General features: G+C 34.5%; 2 long non-coding RNA genes across 2 annotated transcripts in view; both read left to right on the top strand.

Annotated features, from left to right (window-relative positions):
* Positions 1–4,472: 4,472 nt before the first annotated feature.
* Positions 4,473–26,964, top strand: part of LOC136029974 (uncharacterized) — a 36,290-nt gene continuing 13,798 nt past the window's right edge. Inside the window, exon 1 of the long non-coding RNA XR_010618149.1 lies at positions 4,473–4,510. This is a non-coding gene — a long non-coding RNA (uncharacterized LOC136029974). The remainder of the gene's footprint in view (positions 4,511–26,964) is intronic.
* Positions 8,143–26,878, top strand: LOC136029975 (uncharacterized). Its single transcript, XR_010618150.1, has 2 exons — positions 8,143–8,188; positions 23,163–26,878. It is a non-coding gene; the product is annotated as an uncharacterized LOC136029975 (long non-coding RNA).

The following is a 26,964-nucleotide window of genomic DNA, read 5'->3' on the forward strand; positions in this document are numbered from 1 at the left end:
CCTGCCCTCCCTTCATGGAAATTTTTTTCCCCATGACAAATTCCTCCATGAAAAGTTCCCCCAATATATCCCCCTCTTCTCAACCACTTCCCCCAACCAAATGAAAACACCCCTGAAAACGTATGTACACTTCCCAATAACCATTACTATGTGTAAGCACTGGTCAGTGTTTGTCACTTGTAGCCCCTCCAACGGAGACTGTGGGGAGTGAATCGTCCCAAAAGACATAGTTATAAGGATTTTCGACTACTCTGAATAAAATGGCTATCTCAGAATTTTGATCCGGTGACTTTGGGAAAATAATTAGCGTGGGACGAAAGCCTAGGTGCCCTCCGATTTTTTGGTCACTTAAAAAGGCCACTAGAACTTTTCATTTCCGTTAGAATGAGCCCTCTCGCAAGGTTCTAGGACCACTGGGTCGATACAATCAGCCCTGGAAAAATGATACGATATGATAGGAACGATACGATCTGAAATGATTCTTTCTGGCAACCGACTTGTAAAAATTTCAGGTAGCTGAAAATATTCTATGGAACTGTTAGAAAACAGGAAAATACATCGAAAAATGGTTCCAATCATCCTACAGGTTATTGTCTTCTGCTCATGATAGTACCGATTTTGTTCTAAAAGCAATATCCTTCATAGAGTAGGCTTGTGAAAAAGACCTAGACATTTTCTAAGATTTCTAAGCAATTAGAGGAAATAGAGCAAAACTGCGGAGTAACACTAGAAAATCTTGCGCCCCCTTCACAGAAATTATCGTCCCTGATGATAAATTACTCCATGGAAAGATCCTCCCACTTTAACCCTTTCCCTGACCCCCCTCCACCCCTCAACGCAAAAAGTCCCCCTGAAAATGGCTGTACACTTCCCGATAGCCATTACTATATGTAAACAGTGGTCAAAGTTTGTAACTTGCAGCTCCTCCCTCAGGGAATGTGGGGGATTAAGTCGTCCCTAAAGTCATAGTTATTAGGTTTTTCGACTATGCTGAACAAAGTGGCTATCTCAAAATTTTGATCCAGTGACTTTGGGAAAAAAACCATGACTCTTAGGGGGTATTCCCCCTATTTTCTAAAATAAAGTAAATTTTCTCCGGCTCGTAATTTTTGATGGGTAAGACTAAACTCGATATGATGTAATAAAAATATGATTTTTTATGTAACTATTGCCATCAAAATTCCGTTTTTTGGAGTTTCAGTTACTATTCAGCCGGGTCGCTCCTTACTACTGTTTGTTACCACGAACTGTTTGATACCAAGCTGACTTCTTAACATTTTTGATTTTCTAAACATTTCCTTAACCAGTTCCTTAACCACATTTCCTTAACCAGTATATAACGAATGGAAATCAGGCACATCCAAAACATTTCCCAAAATAGGCAGCAATTTCGCGGGGAAGGGGTGCTTTAAAAAACAGGCAAATTATACAAAACCTATACAAAGTAAGGGTTAGGTTAAGGGTTAGGTGACCAAAAACATAAGACTTTGGAGAGGAGCAGTGTCCCAAAGTATCCCCTCTTATGTAAGCACCTGCAACAAACGCAACACATCAACATTGAATAAAAAATGGTACAGAAGACAAATTCAGTTGCTTGATGATAAATATGGACATCAAGCACACTTTGTCACTCCTGAATTGTAGACCCCTTCCCCCCACCTTAAAGGCCAAAATATGTGGTTGGGATTGACACCTACGCTCATTTAAAAAAAATTTAAGAAGTTGTTGCCCTTTTTCTTTAGATTTTGTTGTTGTGATTCTTGTTTCTGTTGTCTGGGTAAGCTTTTCTGTATACTTAAATCTTTACAGGTGCTCTGTTAGTCAAGTAAGGTTTGCACTTCCGGAACACTGACGTACCGAAAAAGCTGAAATGAATGGTGTACGGTCAGAGTTGCCACCTCTAGCCATTGATCTATAGTTTTATTAATTTATTATGTGGCACTTTGCTTAATTGATTTTGATATTATTATTTTCCCTGTATAGTTAAACTGTTTTTTTTTTAGTCTTTATAGCAATAAAAGCTAAATTTGAAGGAACTCAAGAAAATAAATTTTCACAAAACGTTTCGAAAAGTTTGCCTTTTTTACGAAAAAGCCAATGACAGCATATCTTTGCTAGATTTCAATTTTAGTAATTGTTTATTCAACAAGCTTTTTCTAATGATTTTAGTAGTTCTAAACATTGTTTTTTTTTATCAGGATAATATCAGCTGTATATCAGTGACTATATTCATTTTCTGCCCTGATTCACGCTTAAATTTTGATAAATAATTATGTCGTTATTTTTTATAACACCATTTTTAGGTTTTCAAACAGTTCGTGGTAATGAACTGTAGTAAGGAGCGACCCGGCTCAATAGTAACCGAAAGTCTAAAAAACGGAATTTTGATACCAATAGTTACATCAAAAGAATACTGATTTTAAATACATAAGTTTCATCAAGTTTAGTCTTACCCATCAATAGTTACGAGCCTGAGAAAATTTACCTTATTTTAGAAAACAGAGGGAAACACCCCCTAAAAGTCCTATAATCTTAACAAAAATCCCACCGTCAGATTTAGCGTATCAGAAAACCCTGCTGTAGAAGTTTCAAACTTCTATCTACAAGAGGTCGGGGGTCTATCCAGGTCGGGGGTTACCTGGGAAGATCTTTCTATAGAGGAATTTATCATGAGGGAAGAAAATTTCCATGAAGAGAGCGCAGGATTTTCTAGCATTATTTAAATGAAACAATGATCAAATAAATAAAAAATTTATTCACCTGGAAGAGATGAGTAGCATTAAAACTTAAAACGAACATAAAATAATACGTATAAAAGAAGGTTTTCTCCTCCAGAATACTTCGCTCTTTACGCTAAACTATTTTTAGTAATTTCAACTATTTATTCTACGGCCTTTGTTATTGACGGATCATTCTTAAAGATTCGGTATAAAATTCAAGCTTTAGTATCAAGAACGAGGTATTGACGAGGGGGCAAATCCCCTCATATACATAATAAAAATACACAAATATAGAAGTTCGTTGCGTAAGTTAATTCGTAAGGTACGTATGTTTATTGCTAACGAAAACGCTCGTACAAAAAATAAAAAAAATCTAGTTGCATTTTTAAGTAACCGAAAATTGGAGAGCGACTAGACCTCCTCCCCCACCATTTTTTTAAATTTATCTGATCAAGACTATGAGAAAGCCATTTAGCAAAAAAGTTAATATACAAATTTTGTTTTAATTATTCATGTGCGGTGAGCCAAAATCAAAACATGCATTAATACAAAAACATTCAGAAATTAAATTTAAAAAAAATGTTTTTTTTACTGCAAGTAAGGAGCGACATTAAAACTTAAAACGAGCGAAAATTATTCCGTATGTGAGAGGGTTTCTTCCCTCCGCAACACCTCGCTCTTTATACTAAAGTTTTTTTTATCGTTTTAAAAAGTAGAGCTGTGAGAAAGAGTCAAACTAGCGTAAAAAGCGAGGCGTTGCGAAGGGGACAACACCTTTTATATACAGAACAATGTCTGTTGTCTTGAACAATTGCAAGCCTATTACCTCCAATCCATTATATATTCATGGCCGAAAATAATATACTACAAAGGGGAGGTAGCCCATGATCAATAATATAGCTAGAAAGAAGTTATCCTATCTGAACAGCCCACCAAACAAATAAAATCAGAAGGATTATCCACAATTCAAAATATGGTGTAATGCCAGGTCGTTCACTAGGCTGTAATTTCCTCGAGGTACGTCACGTCACATCTCAAGGTCACCACCCTGCACCTCGGCTCTGGGTCTGCATTCTCGGTTCTGATTGGGAAAACATGTGAAAGGTCTACCTGAATGCACTATGAGGCCAAACAAGCAAAATAGGAAAAAAGGAAAGAGCTTATATAAGAACAAAATCCTTCCTTTATATCGAAACAGCTTTATCATTTTGTACCCAGCTTATTCTCATCAGATGGTTTATTAGGGCCAGCTAGCATCAGGGAGTAGTCTATGACTGATCAAGTGAAATTATCACAAAAATGAGAGGAAATTTTGTAAGTTCTTTTAAAAACTCACGTAAACCAATGTGACTGGGGTTCTTAACATCTAGTCAGGCTTTTTTTTTTAGTGGTTTGTATTTAATAAGTAGGCTTATCATAACTGTTTATATGAAATCTGTGACTGATTATTAATTGACAAAATTTTTTCGAGGAAACTATCAAAATCAATTTTTTACGTTAATTAGCTCGTAATTTACTGCTGCGGAATAGCAAGGTGAAACAACTGTTCCAATATCTGTCTTTGACTCTGTCATCATTATTCTATGGTTGTTAATAATAATCATTATTTTAGATTTATTACAATAAGTATAAATATTAAAAATGATTCCAAAAATCTTTAAATGGTGTTTTTTTCAAAAATAAAATTCTTATTTTTTAAATGTTGTTTCATAAATAATTCTTAATTTTGTTTTCTCTCTTTCATCACTTTTGCAGCAGCGTCAGCGGATAAAACTTCTGAAAGAATCAAGGTAATGATTTTGTATATATCAATCCTAATCGTGGTTATAGTCTTTATTTTCGTCTCCTATTAAAGTTTTAATAAATTATACTCCATTTATCTTTCGAAATATTTTCTCGTCATTCATCATCACACTTAGTTAAATGTCGAGTTTGAACTTCTCCAAAATTTCAACTAGTTTAGAAGCATACTAGATGCTTAAGCCTAGGCTTTTCACCATTGTATTTGGAGTTGACAAATATCTTCAGGGTTGGTCTAACGCTAAAAGAGAATGTGGCAGGCTTAATAATAAAAGAGAATGTGGCAGGCTTTCAGGAATGAAACTAGGGCATATAATTCCCATTAACTTGAGGATGTTAACAAGTTCTATGCTTGTGTATCTTCTCTCCTCGTTTCTAGGGCTTAGAAGATGTTCTTGACGACAGGTGTCTTAACTTGGGCCTACTTATATTGGATAAAATTTTATTTAGGGGCTTCTTGATTTTAGGGGCAGTAGCCTAGTTCGAGTTTGGGGTAAAATTCTAGTTAATTGACCTCTTGCTATCTAAGAAAGCGTTTAGGTTAGGAAAATGAAACTTCCAGGGATGGGTCTACAGACTTAAGTATGTCCTGGGAAGGTGCATAGCAAAAAGTCAATGGATTAGAATTATTACCAATACATTTCCTAAATTTTGAAAAAAAAAACATTGATATGGCTCAAAATTCTACTCAAGTAACAGGAATTACATTTTCAGAACTAAAGGCAGAGAAAAAGCAAGTAGTAACTGCAAATTAAGGTAAAATGTTGTTTTGTCAAAATTTCAATAAGTATAGATCTGTCATGTAGGCAAATTTCAGGGCCCTTTAGAGGGAGAATGAGTAGTTAGAAACTTTAAAATACCTTCTGGGACATACTTTAGCCTGTAGACCCATCCCTGAAAGTTTCATTTTCCTAACCTAAACCCTTTCCAAGATTGTAAGAAGTCAATTAATTAGAATTTTACTCAGTTTGGTAATTAAAATTTTCAGGACTGATTCCAAGGCCTAAACACAACCTTGTAAGATGATACCAAGCTATTAGGCTACAATCCCATTAATTTGAGGATTTATAGGATTGATATTAATAGCCTAGTGCAAAATTACATCAAATATAAACAACCATTTGATTTTTAAGGCTATTTAAATTTGGGTAAAATTCTAGTTAGGCTACTACTAATAACTCACTGCAGCACCAAGCCGCCTGAGGCCAACACAGCTACGCACGCTCCTCCTCCAACCTAATCTATTTAAAGCCTCCCTCTTTACACCCTCCCAGGAAGTTCCCATTTCCTTTAAATCCTTAATTATGACATCCTCCCAACCCAGACAAGGACGACCTGCTTTCCGTGTAGCCCCAGACGGTTGGCCAAAAAGGACAATCTTCGGTAATCTGTCATCCTTCATCCGTAGAACGTGGCCTAGCCATCTCAACCTTTCTTTCATTATAGCCCCAGAAAGCGGGATTGAACCACACTTTTCGTACAACCTACTGTTTGAAATACGGTCAGTCAGCCGGGTACCCAGAACAATCCGTAGGCAATTTCTCTGGAAAACATCTAGTAAATTTTCATCTGCTTTTTGGAGTGTCCATGCTTCAGAGCCATATTTGACCACTGTCATCACTGTAGCTTCCAATATTCTAATCTTGGTTTGTAGGCTTATCTTTCTATTCTTCCAAACTTTTTTTAACTGTGAAAAAACACCCTGAGCTTTAGCTATTCTACTTTTAACATCTTCACTGCTCCCACCATCTTTACTAATAATACTACCAAGGTAACTGAAGCTCCCAACCTGATCAATCTTTTCGTTACCTAAGGTCACCTGTTCATCTTCACTTATTCCTAACCTTAGTGACTTAGTCTTCTTAACATTAATTTTCAAGCCTATTTTAGCACCCTGAACTCGTAAAACCTCTAAAAATTCATTCATTTTGCTCACACTTTCATCTAATATGCTTAAATCATCAGCATAATCTAAGTCCAGGAGCGTTCTTCCTCCCCATTTGATTCCATGGTCTCCAATTGCCTTTCCTGTGCTCCTTAAGACAAAGTCCATCAAAATGATCCATATAAAGGGGGATAGAACACAACCCTGCTTAACTCCTGATTTAATACAAAACCAGTTGCTAACCTCATTTCCTACCTTAACCGCAGCAGTATTATTCTCATACATAGCGCAAATCACTTTAATGTATTTTTCTGGTATACCATATAACGATAAGACCTTTGTTAACGCTGTTCTATCAACAGAATCGAAAGCTTGCTCATAATCGATAAAACTAAGGACCAAAGGTGTTTGACAATGAAGGGACTTCTCAATTATTAACCTAAGAGTGAAAACATGGTCGACACATCCTCTACCTTTTCTAAAACCGCATTGTTCTTCCCTTAAAACTTTGTCTACAGCATGTCTCAGTCTAAAAAGTATCATATTACTCAGTAATTTGCTACCTACAGAGACCAGACTAATGCCTTGATAATTCTGACATTCACTCTTGTCACCTTTCTTATACAGTGGTTTAATTAAGGTTTTCCTAAAATCATTGGGTACTTCCCCTTTTTCAAAAATCATGTTCATAATCTTCAGTAGCTTATTCCTAACCTCAGAACCACCATATTTAAGGAACTCATTAATCATACTATCAGCACCTGGGGCCTTATTATTTTTTAATCCTTCTAGTACTGTCACTAATTCTTCCTCACTAAACAAATCTTCCTTCACATCCAAGGTATCACAAACTTTTTCATTTTCATCTATATCTTTCCCTGCAACTGTATCTCGGTTTAGCACATTCTCAAAATGTTCCACCCATCTTTCTTTAACTTTTTCCTTATCACTAATTGTGGCCCCATTTCTATCTTTAACTGGGACTAGTCCGGATCGGCTACTCCCTTTCAATTTATTAACATGCCAGTATAATATTTTACTATTATGCCATCTAGCTGCATCTTCCAGATCCTCAGCAATTTTATCCATCGCCTCCATTTCACATCTCCTTAGTTCATATTTTAATGCTTTCTCCACTTTCTTTACATTCCTTTTGTTTTCATACGACCTATCGCTCAGATAATTCTTATACAAACCCCTTCTACTCTCTATTAAACCTAAAGCTTTTTCACTAATATTCCTAGTTGCTGTCTTAGCACTCTTCCCTAGGACACCATCAGCAACTTCACAAATTGTTTTTCTGAAATTATTCCATCCATCTTCCACATTGTCAAATTTTAAACCCTCAAGTTTAGTACTCAACTGTTCCTGGAATTTTTTTTCTCAAATTTTCATCCTGAAGTCTACCAACATCATAACTTTCCGGGAGGGAGTTACTCTTCCGAAATTTCAACTTTAAATTAACCTTAGACACTACTAGATGGTGATCTTTACTTTTAACATCAATAACAGCACTCCTATACACCCTAGTATCTTGTATTGATCCTGCTAGTCTTCTGTTTACAATAACATAATCAATAAGGTTTGCTGTCTTACCATCACGTGAATACCATGTCAACTTATGGGCCATTTTGTGACCAAACACCGTATTGGTTTTGCTATCTGGAGAAGGGATTAATTAGGAACACAAAACTTGCAGTGGGCTAACCCAATGAATCCAGAACCAAAATTATTCTTTTAGAAGGTTTCAAGTTCCTGTTTTGACTTTCTTCCAATTTCTAAGGTAAGGGAATCTGCCTAGGCTACTTGACAGGTCTAAACCTAATGAAATTTTGACAAAACAGCATTTTGTCTTAATTTTTACTCGTCACTTTCATTTTCTTTAGTTTTAGTTCTGAAAATGCAAATCCTGTTATTTGAGTAGAATTTTAAGCCATATTAATTTTTTTCTATAAATTTAAGAAATGTATTAAAAGATCCTTGAATCCTTGTAAATTGAGATTCAGCAATGTTATGAAGCTGAAAACTTTTATTGGGTATAATTCAGTAAATATATGACTGTCCATATTATTGACTTACCAATAAAGTGAAAATACCACTCAATACCTTTCTTTATACTTTTTACAAATGAAATAGGCCTATTCACTTCTATTGGAAAATTTGGTGAATATTGGTGTTACCTGAGCAATGGGGTAAAGCATAGCCTATATTAAATACTGCAATGGTTAGTTTAAATATTTAATATATGCTATGTTTTACCCCACCCCCACCCCTAATGTGCAAATACATAGCCCAAATTTGTTTCTAAACTTTTATAGATTTGCAATTTCAAATATACAATCAACAAAAATGGAAATGATTGCAATTCTATATGTATAAATACAAGAATATTTGGGCTGGAATAACTCCATAATGGTGAGTTTGTGGTAGTTTTGCAAGAGAAAAGATGTTCAAAAAGTCAAAATGCATCTATTAACAATAGTTTCATGACCAAAAATCCATATTTAAGCACTTTTTGAGCTCTTAAAAATGACAAACTTTCAAATACATTTCCTAAATTTAGAAAAACATTGATAGGCTATTGCTTAGGCTGTTCTACTCAAATAACAGGAATTGCATTGTCAAAAATAAAGGCAGAGTAAAAGTAACTGGTAATAGAAAATTAAGGTAAAAATGTTGTTTGTCAAAATTTCAATAGGTATCAAAATGTCATGTAGGCAAATTTCAGGGCCCTATATAGGGGGAGGGAGTGGAGGTGGGTACTTCAAAATACCTTCCCAAGATATACTTTAGCTTAGACCCACCCCCAAAAGCTTCATTGTCCTTACCTAACTGCTTTTAGCAAGAAGTCATTAGCTAGAATTTTACCATTTTTAGTAAAATAGCCTCCATGGAACACTAATTCAGTTCAATTCAGTCTTATTGTCAAGTAAGCTAACTTAAAGAATTGAGGAAGATAATGAATCTTGATAAAACATAAAGCAAGCAAACTTTCGCATGCAAACCGATAAGGGTTCGCGTAGCGCAGGTGCCGATCTCCTGATTCTCCGCCCTCGGCCGGGGGCGGCCGAGAAAATAGAAATAGGTTTTCTATTTGCCTACATTTTTGTTTTGTTTGGGTTCCTCTGACAAAAATGTGATTCATACATTGATATGATCATACATTTGATATACATTGACTGTATATCAAAGCCAAATGGTGTTGACTCACAGAATATTTCTTCGTTTTTAAAATTATTTTTTCAAGTATATGTCAAATTCTGAATTAGAATAAATTATTTACCACATGTTAATCTGCAAGTCATTCATATTATTTTGTAAATGCCATGTCTGGTTTGGTTTTATTTTTGGTAAAATTCTAGTTAATTGAATTCTTGTTATCTCAGAAAGGGTTTAGGTTAGGAAAATGAAACTTTCAGGGATGAATCTACAGACTAAAGTATGTCCTAGGAAGGTATTTTGAAACAACCACCTCCACTCTTCTCCCTCTAGAGGGCCCTCACCTTTGATGACCTTTAAAAGTGTGTGTTATTAAAGTGAAACCTTGCAAAATAGAACTTCTGCTTCATTGAACTACAACAAAATTGTTTTCAGCTTTGTACCTGCTCAACTCTATTTTATAAGGTTTTAAAGATTTCCTAAATTTTGAAAAAAACATTCATATGGCTCAAAATTCTAATCCAATAACAGGAATTGCATTTTCAGAACTAAAGGCAGAGAAAAAGCAACTAGTAAATGTAAATTAAGGTAAAATGTTGTTTGTCAAAATTTCAATAGGTATAGACCTGTCATATAGGCAAATTTCAGGGCCCTCTAGAGGGAGGAGTGGAGGTGGGTACTTTAAAATATCTTCCCGGGACATTCTTTACCCTGTAGACCCATCCCCGAAAATTTTATTTTCCTAATCTAAACCCTTTCCAAGATAGTGAAAAGTCAATTAACTAGAATTTTACCTTTTTTCTTGTTTTTTTTTTTTAAACAGTGAGATTTCAACAAAACTCAATGAATATTTTGGATCTATATCTAAGCTGTCTTTAGCAAAATAAATAAATATAAAATTAAATTTACATTTAATATAAAAAAACATTTTACATTTAAAAAAAACATTAATATTTAACACATTAAATTGTGTTAAAGTTGTAAAATTACAACTAGTAAATGTAAATTAAGGTAAAATTTTGTTTTGTCAAAATTTCAATAGGTATAGACCTGTCAAATAGGCAAATTTCAGGGCCCTCTAGAGGGAGGAGTGGAGGTGGGTACTTTAAAATATCTTCCTGGGACATTCTTTACCCTGTAGACCCATCCCCGAAAATTTTATTTTCCTAATCTAAACCCTTTCCAAGATAGTGAAAAGTCAATTAACTAGAATTTTACCTTTTTTCTTGTTTTTTTTTTAAACAGTGAGATTTCAACAAAACTCAATGAATATTTTGGATCTATATCTAAGCTGTCTTCAGCAAAATAAATAAATATAAAATTAAATTTACATTAAAATATGTTAAAATTTAAACAAAGAACAATAATGGAAAAGTCCCAACATCTTTACTGAGTAGAGGTTCTGATATTTATAGTAGACCTATTTTAATTTAAGAGAAACGCTTGTGTCTGGCTATCCTTAAAATATCGGCAATATGCACCTATGATATATACATATTTAGTGGGCTTTAAGTCCAAGACAAATGGGTGAATAATATATTGCCAAAACCTTTCTTGGTACTTGTTCATTATGGTGCCCATGTGTATAGAAGCCAATTAGAACTGGTTTTCATTGAGTTTGTGATCTGTTTTGAATGAAATTTATTAATTCTAATGAAATATCACAAAACAAGATGAAAATATGATACTAAGAGACAAATTTGGGCTTTATGTTTGTACTTCAGGGGGGGGGGTTGTAAATTATAGCAGGTCTGCATGCCAGGTGTGTTAAGGTACAAATATTCTGTATATTATAAAGCAAAAAAAATAGAATTGTTTTCTAACATCACACTGTCCAAATGCTTTACCCCTCCCCCTGCTTTGAAATTAGCTGAATTATATATTTCCAGTGTATTCCATCACTTGTCTTTTTCCTGTGTCACGGTAGGTTGGAAAAAACTAAAAAAAAATTGGTTGTAAACTATGTCCCGGAAGGTATTTTAAAGTACCTACCTCCACTCCCTCTAGAGGGTCCTGACCTTGGATGACCTTTAAAAATATGTGTTATAAAATCGAAACCTTGGAAAATAGATCTTGTGCTTGAATGAAGTACAACAAAATTGTTTTCAGCTTCAAAACTTTGCTCAATTCCAATTTACAAGGTCTTGGTATATGCAAATATTAAATTTTGAAAAAAAAAACGTTGATATGGTTCAAAATTCTACTCAAATAACAGGAATTGGTACTTCAAAATACTTTTGACATAGTTTAACCTGTAGACACATCCCTGAAAGTTTTGTTTCCCTAACCTAACTCCTTTCTGAGATAGCAAGTCGTCACTAAACTAGACTTTTACCCAAAATATTTTGGTATTTCCCTAGAGAGCTAATTGAACAGAAAGAATCATGTTAAGAAAACAATTCTCACTTCTTATTCTATGGAAAGTAAAAACCAGCAGGATCCGATTGAGCAGAATTTTGTGAAATTAAAACCCTTGGAACAAGAAAAGTAAAATTCTAGTTTAATGACTTCTTGCTTTATCGGAAAGGGGTTTGGTTAGGAAAACGAAACTTTCAGGGATGGGTCTACAGGCTAAAGTTTGTCCTGGGAAGGTATTTTGACGTACCTACCTCCACTCCCTCTCCCTCTAGAGGGTCCTGATCTTTGATGACCTCTAAAAATATGTGTGTTATAAAGTTAATAAAAAAAACTTTGATTGCAAAGAGCGAGGCGTTGCAGAGGGGAGATGTTCTTTCACATACGGAATAATTTATGTTCGTTTTAAGTTTTATTGTTGCTCCTTACATGCAGTTAAAAAAAACTTTTATTTAATTTCGGAACGTTTTTGAATTAATGTATGTTTTGATTTTGGCTCACCACACATGAATGACTACAATGTAATTTGCATATTTTTTTTTTTGCTAAATGGCTCTCATAGTTGTGAATAGACGATTTGTATAAAAAAAGGGTGGAGAAGAGGCCTAGTTGCCCTCGAATTTTTGGCTACTTAAAAATGCAACTTGATTTTTTTTTTGTATCAATGTTATTGTTAGTAATAAACATACGTGCGTTATTAATTAACTTAAGTTAAGAACTTCTATATTTGTATATTTTTACTACGTGTATGAGCGGGTTCGCCCTGTCGTCAATGCCTCGCTCTTTAGACTATAAGTTTGATTTTTATCCCAAATCTTTAAGAATGACCTCTGAATCACCAAGGCTGTAGAATAAATAGTTGAAAATACTAAAAATATCTTGGCCTAAAGAGCAAGGTATTGTGGAGGAGACGAATCCCCTTGTATACGTAATATTTTGTTTTCGTTTTTAGTTTTAATGCTAGTAAATTCTGCCAGGGGAAAATTGTTTTTATTCATTTTCAATTTTTTTTTAAATAATGCTAAAAAATCTTGCGCCCCCTTCACGTGAATTCTTTTCCCTCGTGATAAATTCCTCTATAAAAAGATCCTCTCATGTAAGCTGAGCAGAACGTCTATCTTGAAATTTTAATCCGGTGACTTTGGGGGTAAAATGTACATGGGTGGGGGCCTAGGTGCCCTGTCATTTTTGGTCACTTAAAGGGCACAAGAATTACATTTTTCGTTAGAATGAACCCTCTCGCGGCATTCCAGGACCATTGGGTCAATGATCACCCCTGAAAAAAACAAATACACATCCATGATCTGTCTTCTGGCAAAAAGTATAAAATTCCACATATTTGTCATACCTATGATAACATGCACCCATGATATATACATATTTAGTGGGCTTGAAGTCCAAGACAAATGGGTGAATAATATATTGCCAAAACCTTTCTTGGTATTTGTTCATTATGGTGCCTATGTGTATAGAAGCTAATTAGAACTGGTTTTCATTGAGTTTGTGATCCGTTTTGAATGAAATTTATTAATTCTAATGAAATATCACAAAACAAGATGAAAATATGATACTAAGCGACAAATTTGGGCTATATGTTTGTACTTCAGGGGGGGGGGGTTGTAAATTATAGCAGGTCTGCATGCCAGGTGTGTTAAGGTACAAATATTCTGTATATTATAAAGTAAAAAAAAAGAATTGTTTTCTAACATCACACTGTCCAAATGCTTTACCCCTCCCCCTGCTTTGAAATTTGCTGAATTATATATTTCCAGTGTATTCCATCACTTGTCTTTTTCCTGTGTCACGTTAGGTTGGAAAAAACTAAAAAAAATTGGTTGTAGACTATGTCCCGGGAGGTATTTTGAAGTACCTACCTCCACTCCCTCTCCTTCTAGAGGGTCCTGACCTTGGATGACCTTTAAAAATATGTGTTATAAAATCGAAACCTTGGAAAATTGATCTTGTGCTTGAATGAAGTACAACAAAATTGTTTTCAGCTTCAAAACTTTGCTCAATTCCAATTTACAAGGTCTTGGTATATGCAAATATTAAATTTTGAAAAAAACGTTGATATAGTTCAAAATTCTACTCAAATAACAGGAATTGGTACTTGAAAATACTTAGGACATAGTTTAGCCTGTAGACACATCCCTGAAAGTTTAGTTTCCCTAACCTAACTTCTTTCTGAGATAGCAAGTAGTCACTAAACTAGACTTTTACCCAAAATATTTTGGTATTTCCCTAGAGAGCTAATTGAACAGAAAGAATCATGTTAAGAAAACAATTTTCACTTCTTATTCTATGGAAAGTAAAAACCAGCAGGATCCGATTGAGCAAAATTTTGTGAAAATAAAACCCTCACATCTTGGAACAAGAAAAGTAAAATTCTAGTTTAATGACTTCTTGCTTTATCGGAAAGGGGTTTGGTTAGGAAAACGAAACTTTCAGGGATGGGTCTACAGGCTAAAGTTTGTCCTGGGAAGGTATTTTGACGTAAATACCTCCACTCCCTCTCCCTCTAGAGGGTCCTGACCTTTGATTACCTCTAAAAATATGTGTGTTATAAAAGTGAAATATTTCAAAACAGATCTTCTGCTTGAATGAAGTACAACAAAGTTGTTTCCAGCTTCACAACTTTGGTTTTAAAGATATGTAAATACATTTCCTAAATAAAAAAAAAATCCACTGATATGGCTCAGAATTCTTCTCAAATAACAGGAATTGCATTTTCAGAACTAAAGGTAGAGAAAAAGCAACTGGTAACTGAAAATTAAGGTAAAATGTTTTGTCAAAATTTCAATAGGTCTGGGACCTTCAAAATTTCAATAGGTCTGGGACCTGTCATGTAGGTAAATTTCAGGGCACTTCAAAATACCTCATGGGATATACTTGAGCCTGTAGACCTATTCTGAAAGTTTCATTTTCGTAACCTAACCCCTTTGCGAGATAGCAAGATGTCACTAAACTAGAATTTAGATCCTCCCTTAATAAACATTATTTCATGTATAGGTCTACTTAAAAATTCAGAGAGGGCTAGGCCTTTGTCAAGCATTTTGTCATTGATATTCCATAATAAGAGACTTAAGGCTCATGCCATTTTGCTGACTTAACTTTACCTAAAAGTCCTTAAAGGGGAACTGGACATTTGAAGCTATAACTTGGATGATCCTGTGATTTGCACTATGTACATTTCTTGAGCCCTTAACAAGGAGATGTTTTGGACCTTGAATGACCATGGTCACTGCAAACTGTGCAAATAGCTTCATTTTTATAGCTTGTGAATTGATGCCCATAAGCTTGACACTTGAAATATCTCACTGGGAGGGTGAGATATTCAGCTACTTTGGAGGATTATTATGGCATTCTTAAGGTCAACTTTGGTTTCAAACTTTAATCAAATCAAGTGGGTGTTGCCAATCTGTCTTGGACTGACACATTGTGGAATCAGTGCACAAAGTTCATCATTTATATTGTTGGGAACAAATTGAGCAATACCGAGGTGAAATAGGTTCCTGATTATTACAGTAAGAGATATATTGCTGTTCCGAAAGACCCTGGCAAAAGTTTCTGCATTGGCCTTGCTAGCTGTAACGACTTGCCAATTATCTCTTCTGTCCTGAACTTTGACAATTTTTTTTTTGCAAAGTGTCCTCAAATCTGACTGTTAGATCAGAGGGCAAATTCTTGAGTACCATTACTCATGAGGGCTTTGTTTCAGTAGCTGTAGGAACAATCAAGGGGGTGGGAGACATAGCTCAGAGGGGAGATGTTCTTTCATATACGGAATAATTTATGTTCGTTTTAAGTTTTAATGTTGCTCCTTACATGCAGTTAAAAAAACTTATTTAATTTCGGAACGTTTTTGAATTAATGTATGTTTTGATTTTGGCTCACCACACATGAATGACTGCAATGTAATTTGCATATTTTTTTTTTTTTTTGCTAAATGGCTCTCATAGTTGTGAATAGACGATTTGTATAAAAAAAGGGTGGGGAAGAGGCCTAGTTGCCCTCGAATTTTTGGCTACTTAAAAATGCAACTTGATTTTTTTTTTTTTGTATCAATGTTTTTGTTAGTAATAAACATACGTGTCTTACGAATTAACTTACGTTAAGAACTTCTATATTTGTATATCTCACCAAGAAAAATATTAGTAAAATTGAATCTTTGTACTTAATAAGTCGATTAGTCCCAAGGGAATTGATCCTCAAATATCTTATCAAAAACTGGGCATCATATCAAAAATTGTAAAAGTGACTAGTTTCCAATCTTTTCTGAGCCTATCTTTTCTAGCCTAAAAGAAAATTATATAGGAAAACATGAGAAGTTTAAATAGCTAACAGTTTTAGCTTTTGTATTAGGCTTAAATTTAGAAGAGAATAGCCATACTTGGGACAGTCCTAAAAAACAACCTTGTCATCTTGCAAAACAATTTCAAAGAAATTGGACAACAGCACCTTAGCAATAGATGACATCTGCAAAAGTTTCAAAGTCACCATTTCGTCGTAGTGGATGGGCCCTCAATTTTAGGTACACTCTCAAAAGTATTTTGTGAACTTCTTTGAAATTTTTAGAGAGATATATGTTTTGAAGTGGCCATTTTCTTATCTTCCTTGTGAAAAAAACTAAATAAAAACAACAAGTTTTTTTTAAAATGCAAGTAAGGAGCGACGTTGAAACTTAAAACGAACAGAAATTATTCTGTATATGAAAGGGGTTCTCCCTTCCGAATCGCCTCGCTCCTTATGCTAAAGTTAGACTCTGTCACAACTCTGCTTTTTAAAACAATAAAAAAAAAACTTTGATTGCAACGAGCGAGGCGTTGCAGAGGGGAGATGTACTTTCATATACGGAATAATTTATGTTCGTTTTAAGTTTTAATGTTGCTCCTTACATGCAGTTAAAAAAAACTTTTATGTAATTTCGGAATGTTTTTGAATTAATGTATGTTTTGATTTTGGCTCACCACACATGAATGACAAGAATGTAATTTGCATATTTTTTTTTGCTAAATGGCTCTCATAGTTGTGAATAGACGATTTGTATAAAAAAGGGTGGGGAAGAGGCCTAGTTGCCTTCCAATTTTTGCTACTTAAAAATGCAACTTGATTTTTTTGTATCAATGTTTTTGTTAGTAATAAACATACGTATCTTACGAATTAACACGTTAAGAACTTCTATATTTGTATATTTTTACTACGTGTATGAGGGGGTTCGCCCTGTCGTCAATGCCTCGCTCTTTAGACTATAAGTTTGATTTTTAGCCCAAATCTTTAAGAATGACCTCTGAATCACCAAGGCTGTAGAATAAATAGTTGAAAATACTAAAAATATCTTGGCCTAAAGAGCAAGGTATTGTGGAGGAGACGAATCCCCTTATATACGTAATATTTTGTTTTCGTTTTTAGTTTTAATGCTACTAAGTTCTGCCAGGGGAAAATTGTTTTTATTCATTTTCCAATTTTTTTTAAATAATGCTAAAAAATCTTGCACCCCCTTCACGTGAATCCTTTTCCCGTGACTTTGGGGGGGAATGGGAGGGGGCCTAGGTGCCCTCCCATTTTTTGGTCATTTAAAGGGCACAAGAACTTACAATTTCCGTTAGAATGAACCCTCTTGCGACATTTCAGGACCATTGGGTCAATATGATCACCCCTGAAAAAAAACAAATACACATCCATGATCTGTCTTCTGGCAAAAAGTATAAAATTCCACATATTTGTATATAGGAGCTTGAAACTTCTACAGTAGGGTTCTCTGATACGCTGAATCTGATAGCATGATCAGATTCAAGACAATAGGCCTAGTCACTTCTATTGGAAAATTCAGTGAATGTTGGTGTTACCTGAACAGTTGTTTTGGTCATGAAACGATTTTGACTTTTTGAACATCTCTTCTCTCTAGCAAAACTAGCCTTCTGTGAACTCACCATTATGGAGTTATTATATATTTGCACATTAGGGGGGGTAAAGTATAGCATATATTAAATAAAGCAATGGTTAGTTTACATATTTAATATATGCTATGTTTTACCCCCCCACCCCCTTAATGTGTTAACACATAGCCCAGATTTGTTTCTAAACTAATATAGATTTGAAATTTCAAATATACAATCAACAAAAATGGAAGTGATTGCAATTCTATGTGTATAAATACAAGAATATTTGGGCTGGAATAACTCCATAATTCTGTGTGTTTCTATCCCATGTTCTGTTGCCTCGATTCGGGTGGGGTATGCGAAATTAATGTTTCGTCTCCAGTTCAACCGGTTGCCACCTCAGTGGAAACCGTTAAAAAGATGATGATAACGCGAAAACAGCCTTGATCTCTTTGCTATTGGAGCCGGGGGTAAGTTCTTGTAAAGGCTACTTTAAAATTAGTTGAGAGGTGTGGTAAGTGATTCGAAAAACTTGGTAACTATGTCGAAAAATAACGTAAAGTATGGACTTTCTAAAAATAAATTGCATTTTTTGAAATTATCTTTCGTTGTGTACTATGGTTCAAACGGACCTTAATTAAAAAACATGCATTGTATATCTACCGGATCTCTTTGGTTGGTAGATCTATTTTTGGTGGGGGGGGGGGGCCAGTGTGCCTAAAGCCTCAAAAGTTCTTTTTAAGGAAAAATATTCGAACTCTCCATGAACCTTCAGATATATCTAAGAAGAAGCTTTGGGGGAGGGGGTAGAAATTAATCTCTATAATCTACCTTCATTCTGGGGAACATTCTCGGATTAGGCCGGTAAAATGAGCGATGCGGGGTGACACCTCCTTTTTTACTATTTTTTTTTTAATTCATTTGCTTATCAATACAAAAGTTAGAAAATCGGAATGGGTATCATGAGTACTACTAGGCAATCTCTCAGGGGGGGGAGTGCTGCCCCTTCAGAAATTTCAGGTAAAATTAAGCCTTTTGATGAGCTTGGAAAACTTTTTTGCATGCTGACCAATACTCCGTGTCGTGCAGGTATCCATCTCCTGATTCTCTGCCTTTGACCGGGAGTGAAATGCGCAGTTGGGGTCAAATCATCCGACACTTCTCATGTTTTCCCCCCAGATTTCTCCAGGTTCTCATACAGAACTGGGTTGTCTCTGGCTCGTTTTTATTATTGCTATTTGACAAGCCGTCTCATAGCTGTACTCAAAATGTGGATCTGCTCTCTAGGGCTATAGTGAGAGAAAAGCTGAGATCGCTAGGACATATTCTGTAGATGAAGGATGACAGATTCCCAAATATTGTCCTTGTCTGCCTACCATCTAGGGCTAAATGAAAATCAGGATGTCTTCAAATGGGATTGGGTGATGTGAGGTCGTAGGAAAGATTTAGGGCAAATGGAACTTCTTGGGAGGGTGTAAAGAAAGAATCTGTAATTAGATTGGGATGAAGGAGGATCGTGCGTAACCGTGTTGGCCTCAGACGGTTTGGTTTTGCGAGGAGTTGTCAATGGTAGTAGTTGCTTAGAAAATTCAAAAGAACAAATTACGTAGAGTAAAAGACTTACCAAAATGCCGTACAAGCGATAATGGAAGAGGCTTTTCGTTTCAACTAATAAATGCCCCCCCCCAAGAAACTTGGATTGAGTCGTGTTTTTAACGTCCTCTTTTAAAGTCAAATCTTTAAAATGTTTCACTTCCGTTTGGCGGATCTAGCAGGAATTTTAATATAGCCTAAAGCATAAAATCGCGAAGAAAGGACAATAAACAGCCATTGAAAAGTTGAAAAGTTGCGCAAATATTTTGGTCAAGACTTCTGTTTGACCGTCCTCAGTGCAAATAAAACTGATAAAAAAAAAAAAAAAACAAACCTTAAAACAAAACACTAAACTAAGATAGGATGACCCTTTCTTAGTAACGGTGAAAGGGTAACAGAAAAAATAACAAGTTTAAATGGCATTTCTCAATTTCATCTTACGTAAAGCACTCTTAGAGGCTAATCGCCTTCCAGTTAGATAATTATCAGATATTCTATTTGATTGCACAGCATTATTTTGTGAATGTGAAAACAATCACAATTAATAATTTCATCATAAATGGGACTTAAGTTTATCCAGTGTCATTATTGAGAGTTACCTTTCGGTGTATGTGCTTTTTATCTCAACTGCCTCCCTAAAAATTTGCATGAGATCTTTAACGGTGGCAATAATAGAGGTCGTACAAATGTTGAGCCAAGGCCTTTAGCGTAGCCCCAAGCCCTTGTCGATTAAGGACCTATGTTCCGATAACCTCTCCCCTATTTGCTGTTAGGTTCTTCCACTATAAAAACGGCCAAAAGAACAGGGAATTCTATAAACACTACTACTCAGAATGGGGCTGGTTATATCTTTGCTGCTTTTGAAAAAGCTCTGTATCGTATTTGAATTTTTAAAGGTGGGCATTAAGTTGATGTTTTTTAAGGATTCTTTTCAGTTTTTCCATCAATTTTGGAAGATAGGGTAGAACAATGAAAAGCTCCTTATAATCCACCAACAGTAAAAATTACTACTATTATTTTTAAGAAAATGGAAAGGAAACAAAAAAACACACGTAGACCGAGCGTAAATGGAGTACCTCTTCAGGTTGTTTCAACAACAGTAAAGGTTACAACTGTTATTTTTAAGAAAGTGAAGAGGAAACGTAAAAACATAGTTATAACGTTATAAAAAGTTATAAAACGATATATATATAAATCGATATATAACGACATATATAGTTATAAAAAGACAAGTGATGGAATACACTGGGAATATACAATTGAGCTAATTTCAAAGCAGGGCGAGGGATAAAGCATTTGGACAGTGTGATGTTAGAAAACAATTCTATTTTTTTTTACTTTATAATATACAGAATAATTGTACCTTAACACACTTGGCATGCAGACCTGCTATACTTTACTACCTCCCTCCTGAAGTACCAACATATAGCCCAAATTTGTCTCTAAAGTATCATATTTTCATCTTGTTTTGTGATATTTCATTAGAATTAATAAATTTCATTCAATACAGATCACAAACTCAATGAAAACCGTTCTAATTAGCTTCTATACACATAGACACCATAATGAACCAGTACTAAGAAAGGTTTGGCAACATTTTTATTCACCCATGTGTCTTGGACTTAAAGCCCACTAAATATGTATATATCATAGGTGCATATTGCCGATATTTTAAGGATAGCCAGAGACAAGCGTTTCGCTTAAATTAAAATACGCCTACTATAAACATCTGAACCTAGTCTACTCAGTAAAGATGTTGGGACTTTTCCATTATTGTTCTTTGTTTAAATTTTAACATATTTTAATGTAAATTTAATTTTAAATTTATTTATTTTGCTGAAGACAGCTTAGATATAGATCCAAAATATTCATTTAGTTTTGTTGAAATCTGACTTTAAAAAAACAAGAAAAAAGGTAAAATTCTAGTTAATTGACTTGTCGCTATCTCGGAAAGGGTTTAGATTAGGTAAATGAAACTTTCCGGGATGGGTCTACCTGCTAAAATATGTCCCAGGAAGATATTTTGAATTACCCACCTCCACTCCTCCCTCTAGAGGGCCCAGAAATATGTCTATATGACAGGTCTATACCTATTGAAATTTTGACAAAACAACATTTTACCTTAATTTTCATTTACTAGTTGCTTTATCTCTGCCTTTAGTTCTGAAAATGCAATTCCTGTTATTGGAGTAGAATTTTGAGCCATATCAATGTTTTTTTTTTTCAAAATTTAGGAAATGTATTTGCATATCTTTAAAAACTTATAAAATGGAATTGAGCAGGTACAAAGCTGAAAACAATTTTGTTTAGTTAAATTAAGCAGAAGATCTATTTTGTAAGGTTTCACTTTTATAACACACATTTTTAAAGGTCATTAATGGTGAGGGCCCTCTAGAGGGAGAAAGAGTGGAGGTAGTTGCTTCAAAATACCTTCCTGGAACATACTTTAGTCTGTAGATTCATCCCTGAAAGTTTCATTTTCCTAACCTAAACCCTTTCTGAGATAGCAGGAATTCAATTAACTAGAATTTTACCAAAAATAAAACCAAACCAGACATAGCATTTACAAAATAATATGAGTGACTTGCAGATTAACATATGGTAAATGATTTATTCTAATTCAGAATTTTTAACATAACTTAAAAAAATAACTTTAAAAATTAAGAAATATTCTGTGAGTCAACATTATTTGGTTTTGAGATTACAGTCAGTGTATTAAGTCTATATGAATCGAATTTTTGTCACAGGAACCCAAACAAAATAGAAATGTAGGCAAATAGAAAACCTAATCATATTAGTTAAATTTGTGTTTTATCAAGGTTCATTATCTTCCTTCAATTCTTTAAGTTAGCTTACTTGACAAAAAGACTGAATTGAACTGAATTAGTGTTACATGGAGGCTATTTTACTAAAGATGGTAAAATTCTAGCTAATGACTTGTTGCTAAAAAGCAGTTAGGTTAGGAAAATGAAACTTTTGGGGATAGGTCTACAGGCTAAAGTTTATCTTGGGAAGGTATTTTCAAGTACCCACCTCCACTACCTCCCCCTCTATAGGGCCCTGAAATTTGTCTATGACATCAATACCTATTGAAATTTTGACAAAACAACATTTTTACCTTAATTTTCTGTTACCAGTTACTTTGACTCTGCCTTTAGTTCTTACAATGCAATTCCTGTTATTTGCATAGAATAGCCAAAGCAATAGCCTATCAATGTTTTTCTAAATTTAGGAAATGCATTTGAAAGTTTGTCATTTTTAAGATCTCAAAAAGTGCTTAAATATGAATTTTTGGTCCATGTTGGTATTAACTGAACAATTGTTTTGGGTCATGAAACTATTTTTAATAGATGTATTTTGACTTTTGGACATCTTTTCTCTTGCAAAACTTCCACAAACTCACCATTATGGAGTTATTCCAGCCCAAATATTCTTGTATTTATACATATAGAATTGCAATCATTTCCATTTTTGTTGATTGTATATTTGAATTTTCTTATTCGTCGAAAGTGATTGGAGACCAACCAGTCCATGTCCTAAAACTGTTTTTCATATCGAGTCCCTTTGTTGCCCCTTCGGAGATCTGATTGACATTTTGAAGTACCTATTTTGTACTTTATTTTTGGCTGCTCCGTTTTGTGTGTGGAGGGAATTTTTTGCCGGTGGAGGGGTATATGTCTAGACCCATTTTTCATAACCAAACTAAATTGTATAGTTTCTGTCGTAAACATTTTGTATCCTAAAAATTTAATATAATTATCTTTATTTCAGATGGATCTTCCGCCAGATCGGATGATTGAGAGAGCGGTTAATCTTTCAACGGTTGATGCTAAAAGCAACGAAAAACCATTTGTTATTGTTGTTACCTGTTCAATGTTGTATAATCATCGTTATAATATAATTCCACTTCAAAGTATGAATGAGAGGAAATTGATTAAGGCGATTATATTCATACCGTGGCATGTTCTTGATGAGGTTGAAGATCACGGAAAAGAAAATCCCTTTACCCGAAAAATTATAAATTATATAATGGAGGTGCTGGAAAACAAGAAGACAGGGATGTTTTTTCAGACAGCCGAAGAGGCAGAAAAATCCAAGAGTTTATTTGCGTCAAATTTTGATGAAACCCTGTATAAAAACCCCAGTGTTTATAAAACCCTGAACTGTTGTCTTCATTGGAAACAGAGGATATGATGTCGCTCTTTTTACTAATGATAATGAGCTCTTGAATAAAGCTCAAATTTTTTCGTTAAAACCCCTTTCAAGGATATGTGATAATGGGCCAAAAAATATTTGATCTAGTAATGACACCGACAAGACTGTCTTCATTTAATATGCAAAATAAAACAGAAGAGAAAACAAGTGCATCATTTTTATCCCTTTTTGAAACAGTTATGAAAACTATTTTCAAAATTTGTGGTTATTATTCTGAAACTGTTGGACTTTAATATGGGAATGAAAAACTCTCCTAGTGTCTATATCAGAAACAAGGAAGAAAATTCCGTCCATAGCACTTAAGACTGAAGAACTTGCTAAGATCATTACTAAATTAGAAATATATGATGAATTCAGTGCTGCTGAGTTGTTAATATTTCTTTTTGCATTGATTATTTGTAGGATTGAATCCTGAAGGTGCTGAGAAACTGTCTACAGTGTTTGTTTGATTTTGTCAAATATGATGAGAACTATTGCTTGCTCGATGGGACGTCAACTATTGGTAGATGGGCAGAAGAATTTGAAAGTGTTGTTTTGTCCTCAATGAAATATGGTTTCAATTAGAATGGCATCTCGATGCAGTATTGATGCCTTTTTAAGCAATTTTATAACTTGAAAGAGTGTAGTTAATGTAATTCTTGTTTTACAGGGGTAAGAGGGTAAAACCGTTCAAGTTGTCCTTGAAGACTAATCAGTGATCTACGGAAATTTAGGGGCGTGGGACAAATGTATTTTGTCATATCTGTTGGGTGGTAAATTCTTCGTTGTTATTTTTAATGAAAACACTAAAAAGAGATTTTTCAATAAATATATCGCCACAAAAGGTAGACTACTACTGTATTCTAAAATATTGATGGGAGGGGGATGAAAAATCTAGGATGTCTTCATCACTGACTGTCGAAAATGTATCCGAAGAGCTATCCAAGACTTGATATTTTGCTAGTTGTAATGGTTTGTTTTGTTTTTTGACATAAGCAATGTTTAATTGTTGTAAATTTTGTATAAGCCAATTATTGTGAGAAAACACTGTTTGGTGATGTTTAAGCTTGTGGCGTAATTTCGTCAAAATCCTTCGGGAGAGGGGCAAAGCTAAATCCACGAGGGCGGGGGGGATTTGGAGCCAACTTTCCAGTATCAAGTGTAAGTGACTGTAAAAACTGAAAAATAAGACATTTTTTCATGAAAAAATAAAACTGAAAAATTTATAAGAAATATTAAGAACTCAGCAGCACTTAATTCAACATATATTTCTAATTCAGTAACGATCTTAGTAAGTTCTTCAGTCTTAAGTGCTATGGACGAAATTTTCTTCTTTGTTTCTGATATAGGCACTGGGACAGTTTTTCATTCCCATATTTAAGTCCAACAGTTTCAGAATAAGAACCACAAATTTTGAAAATAGTTTTCATAACTGTTTCAAAAAGTGACAAAAATGATGCACTTGTTTTCTCTTCTGTTTTATTTTGCATGTTAAATGAAGACAGTTTTGTCGGTGTCATTGCTAGATCAAATATTTTTTGGCCCATATTATATATCCTTGAAAAGGCTTTCAACGAAAGAATTTGAGTTTTATTCAAGAGCTCATTATCATCTGTGAAAAGAGCGACATCATATCCTCTTTGTTTCCAATAAAGACAACAGTTCAGGGTTTTATAAACACGGGTTTTTATACAGGGTTTCATCGAAATGTGACGCAAATAAACTCTTGGATTTTTTCTGCCTCTTCGGCTGTCTGAAAAAACATCCCTGTCTTCTTGTTTTCCAGCACCTCCATTATATAATTTATAATTTTTCGGGTAAAGGGATTTTCTTTTCCGTGATCTTCAACCTCATCAAGAACATGCCACGGTATGAATGTAATCGCCTTAATCAATTTCCTCTCAATCATACTTTGAAGTGGAATTATATTATATTGATGATTATCCAACATTGACCTGGTAACAACAATAACAAATGGTTTTTCGTTGTTTTTAGCATCTATCGTTGAAAGATTAACCATTTTCTCAATCATCCGATCTGGCGGAAGATCCATCTGAAATAAAGATAATTATATTAAATTTTTAGGATACAAAATGATCATACCAAGGGTCTTAGAAGATTGTGAGATTGATTCTTTCTTTCCCCAAAAGATATACTAATAAAACTCTGGGATAGCTATTTGATTCATCATAATTGAAAGGACAATGAAAGGATGACAAGACCCCCCACAGTCCTTAGGGAAAGGGCTGTTAGTTTTTGCAATTTGTCCATTGCTTAAAGATAGTATTTGTTACCTAGCCCTCTAAAACCGTGGCTGTAATATACCTATGAAAACTATTATATTCACCATTTAGTCCGTCATCACGCTTGTCTGTAGTTTTTTTTTGGGGGGGTGGGGCTGGGATGGCTCCAACCTCCCTTGCGCCAGGACAAAATCTTGGTCCAAATTGTTTGTTTCCAATTCTTTAATTTGATCTACTTACTTTTTACTTGATCTTCAATTTGATATAGCTTAAATTTGGTATACTTACTTCAATTTTCAAGACATGGCGATGAACATATGAAAAAACTAAAAATTTCGGATTTAATTTGCTTATGCTTAGCCTACTGTCAACTATGCCATCTACTTTGTATAGCTGAAAATTAATTTCAAAATCGCAAAATAATTATTTGAAATTTTGCACCCCAAAAAATTTCTGTGCTCGATGTAAATGGCCTCGACTGGCAGTGGTAAGCCATTAGCATAGCCGTTGGACAATGGGGGTATCTCTCTCCTGAAAACAGCAAAACAAGTGAATTAATTGGAATTTTGGAAAAATCATAAGCCTTTTGAACTAGGTTTGTTGTCAGCTCATCCTTCCACAACTTCAGCCTACTTTCCTGCCATACATCATAACTGTATGAGACTTACTACACATTAAAATCAGGCATCCCTTATTGTCTTAATTTTGTGATCCAGTTAAATGATATTTAAAAAAAGGATGTAATAGTTTTGTCGCTAGTGATTAAAAGATTTCAGACTGAATTGCATCCTGCTGAAATGAAAAATGTCCGACAATCGTTGATGTCCCCCATCCCTAAATAGCGTCTCTAGTTTGTTATTTTTTAAGGGTGTATTGTTTGTAAGCGATTTGAAATGTAGTTCCTATAAGTTTATGTGAGTTCATAATATGTGCTTCTGAATTTTATTTGAAATTCCATCCTAGTTCATCTTAGTCGGCATTATATTCGACTTTTGAAATTTAGTTTTGCTGTGTCCTCTTACTTTGTTTAATATATCTTTTTCATTCTTCCTTTGATGTATCTCAAGAATTGATAATCTGTGTTTAGGCCCTTATGCAGTGACGTAACTAAAGTTTCTCAAATCTGAGATGGTCTG

This window comes from Artemia franciscana, chromosome 8 (genome assembly GCF_032884065.1).
Source record: "Artemia franciscana chromosome 8, ASM3288406v1, whole genome shotgun sequence".
Taxonomy (NCBI): Eukaryota; Metazoa; Arthropoda; class Branchiopoda; order Anostraca; family Artemiidae; genus Artemia; species Artemia franciscana.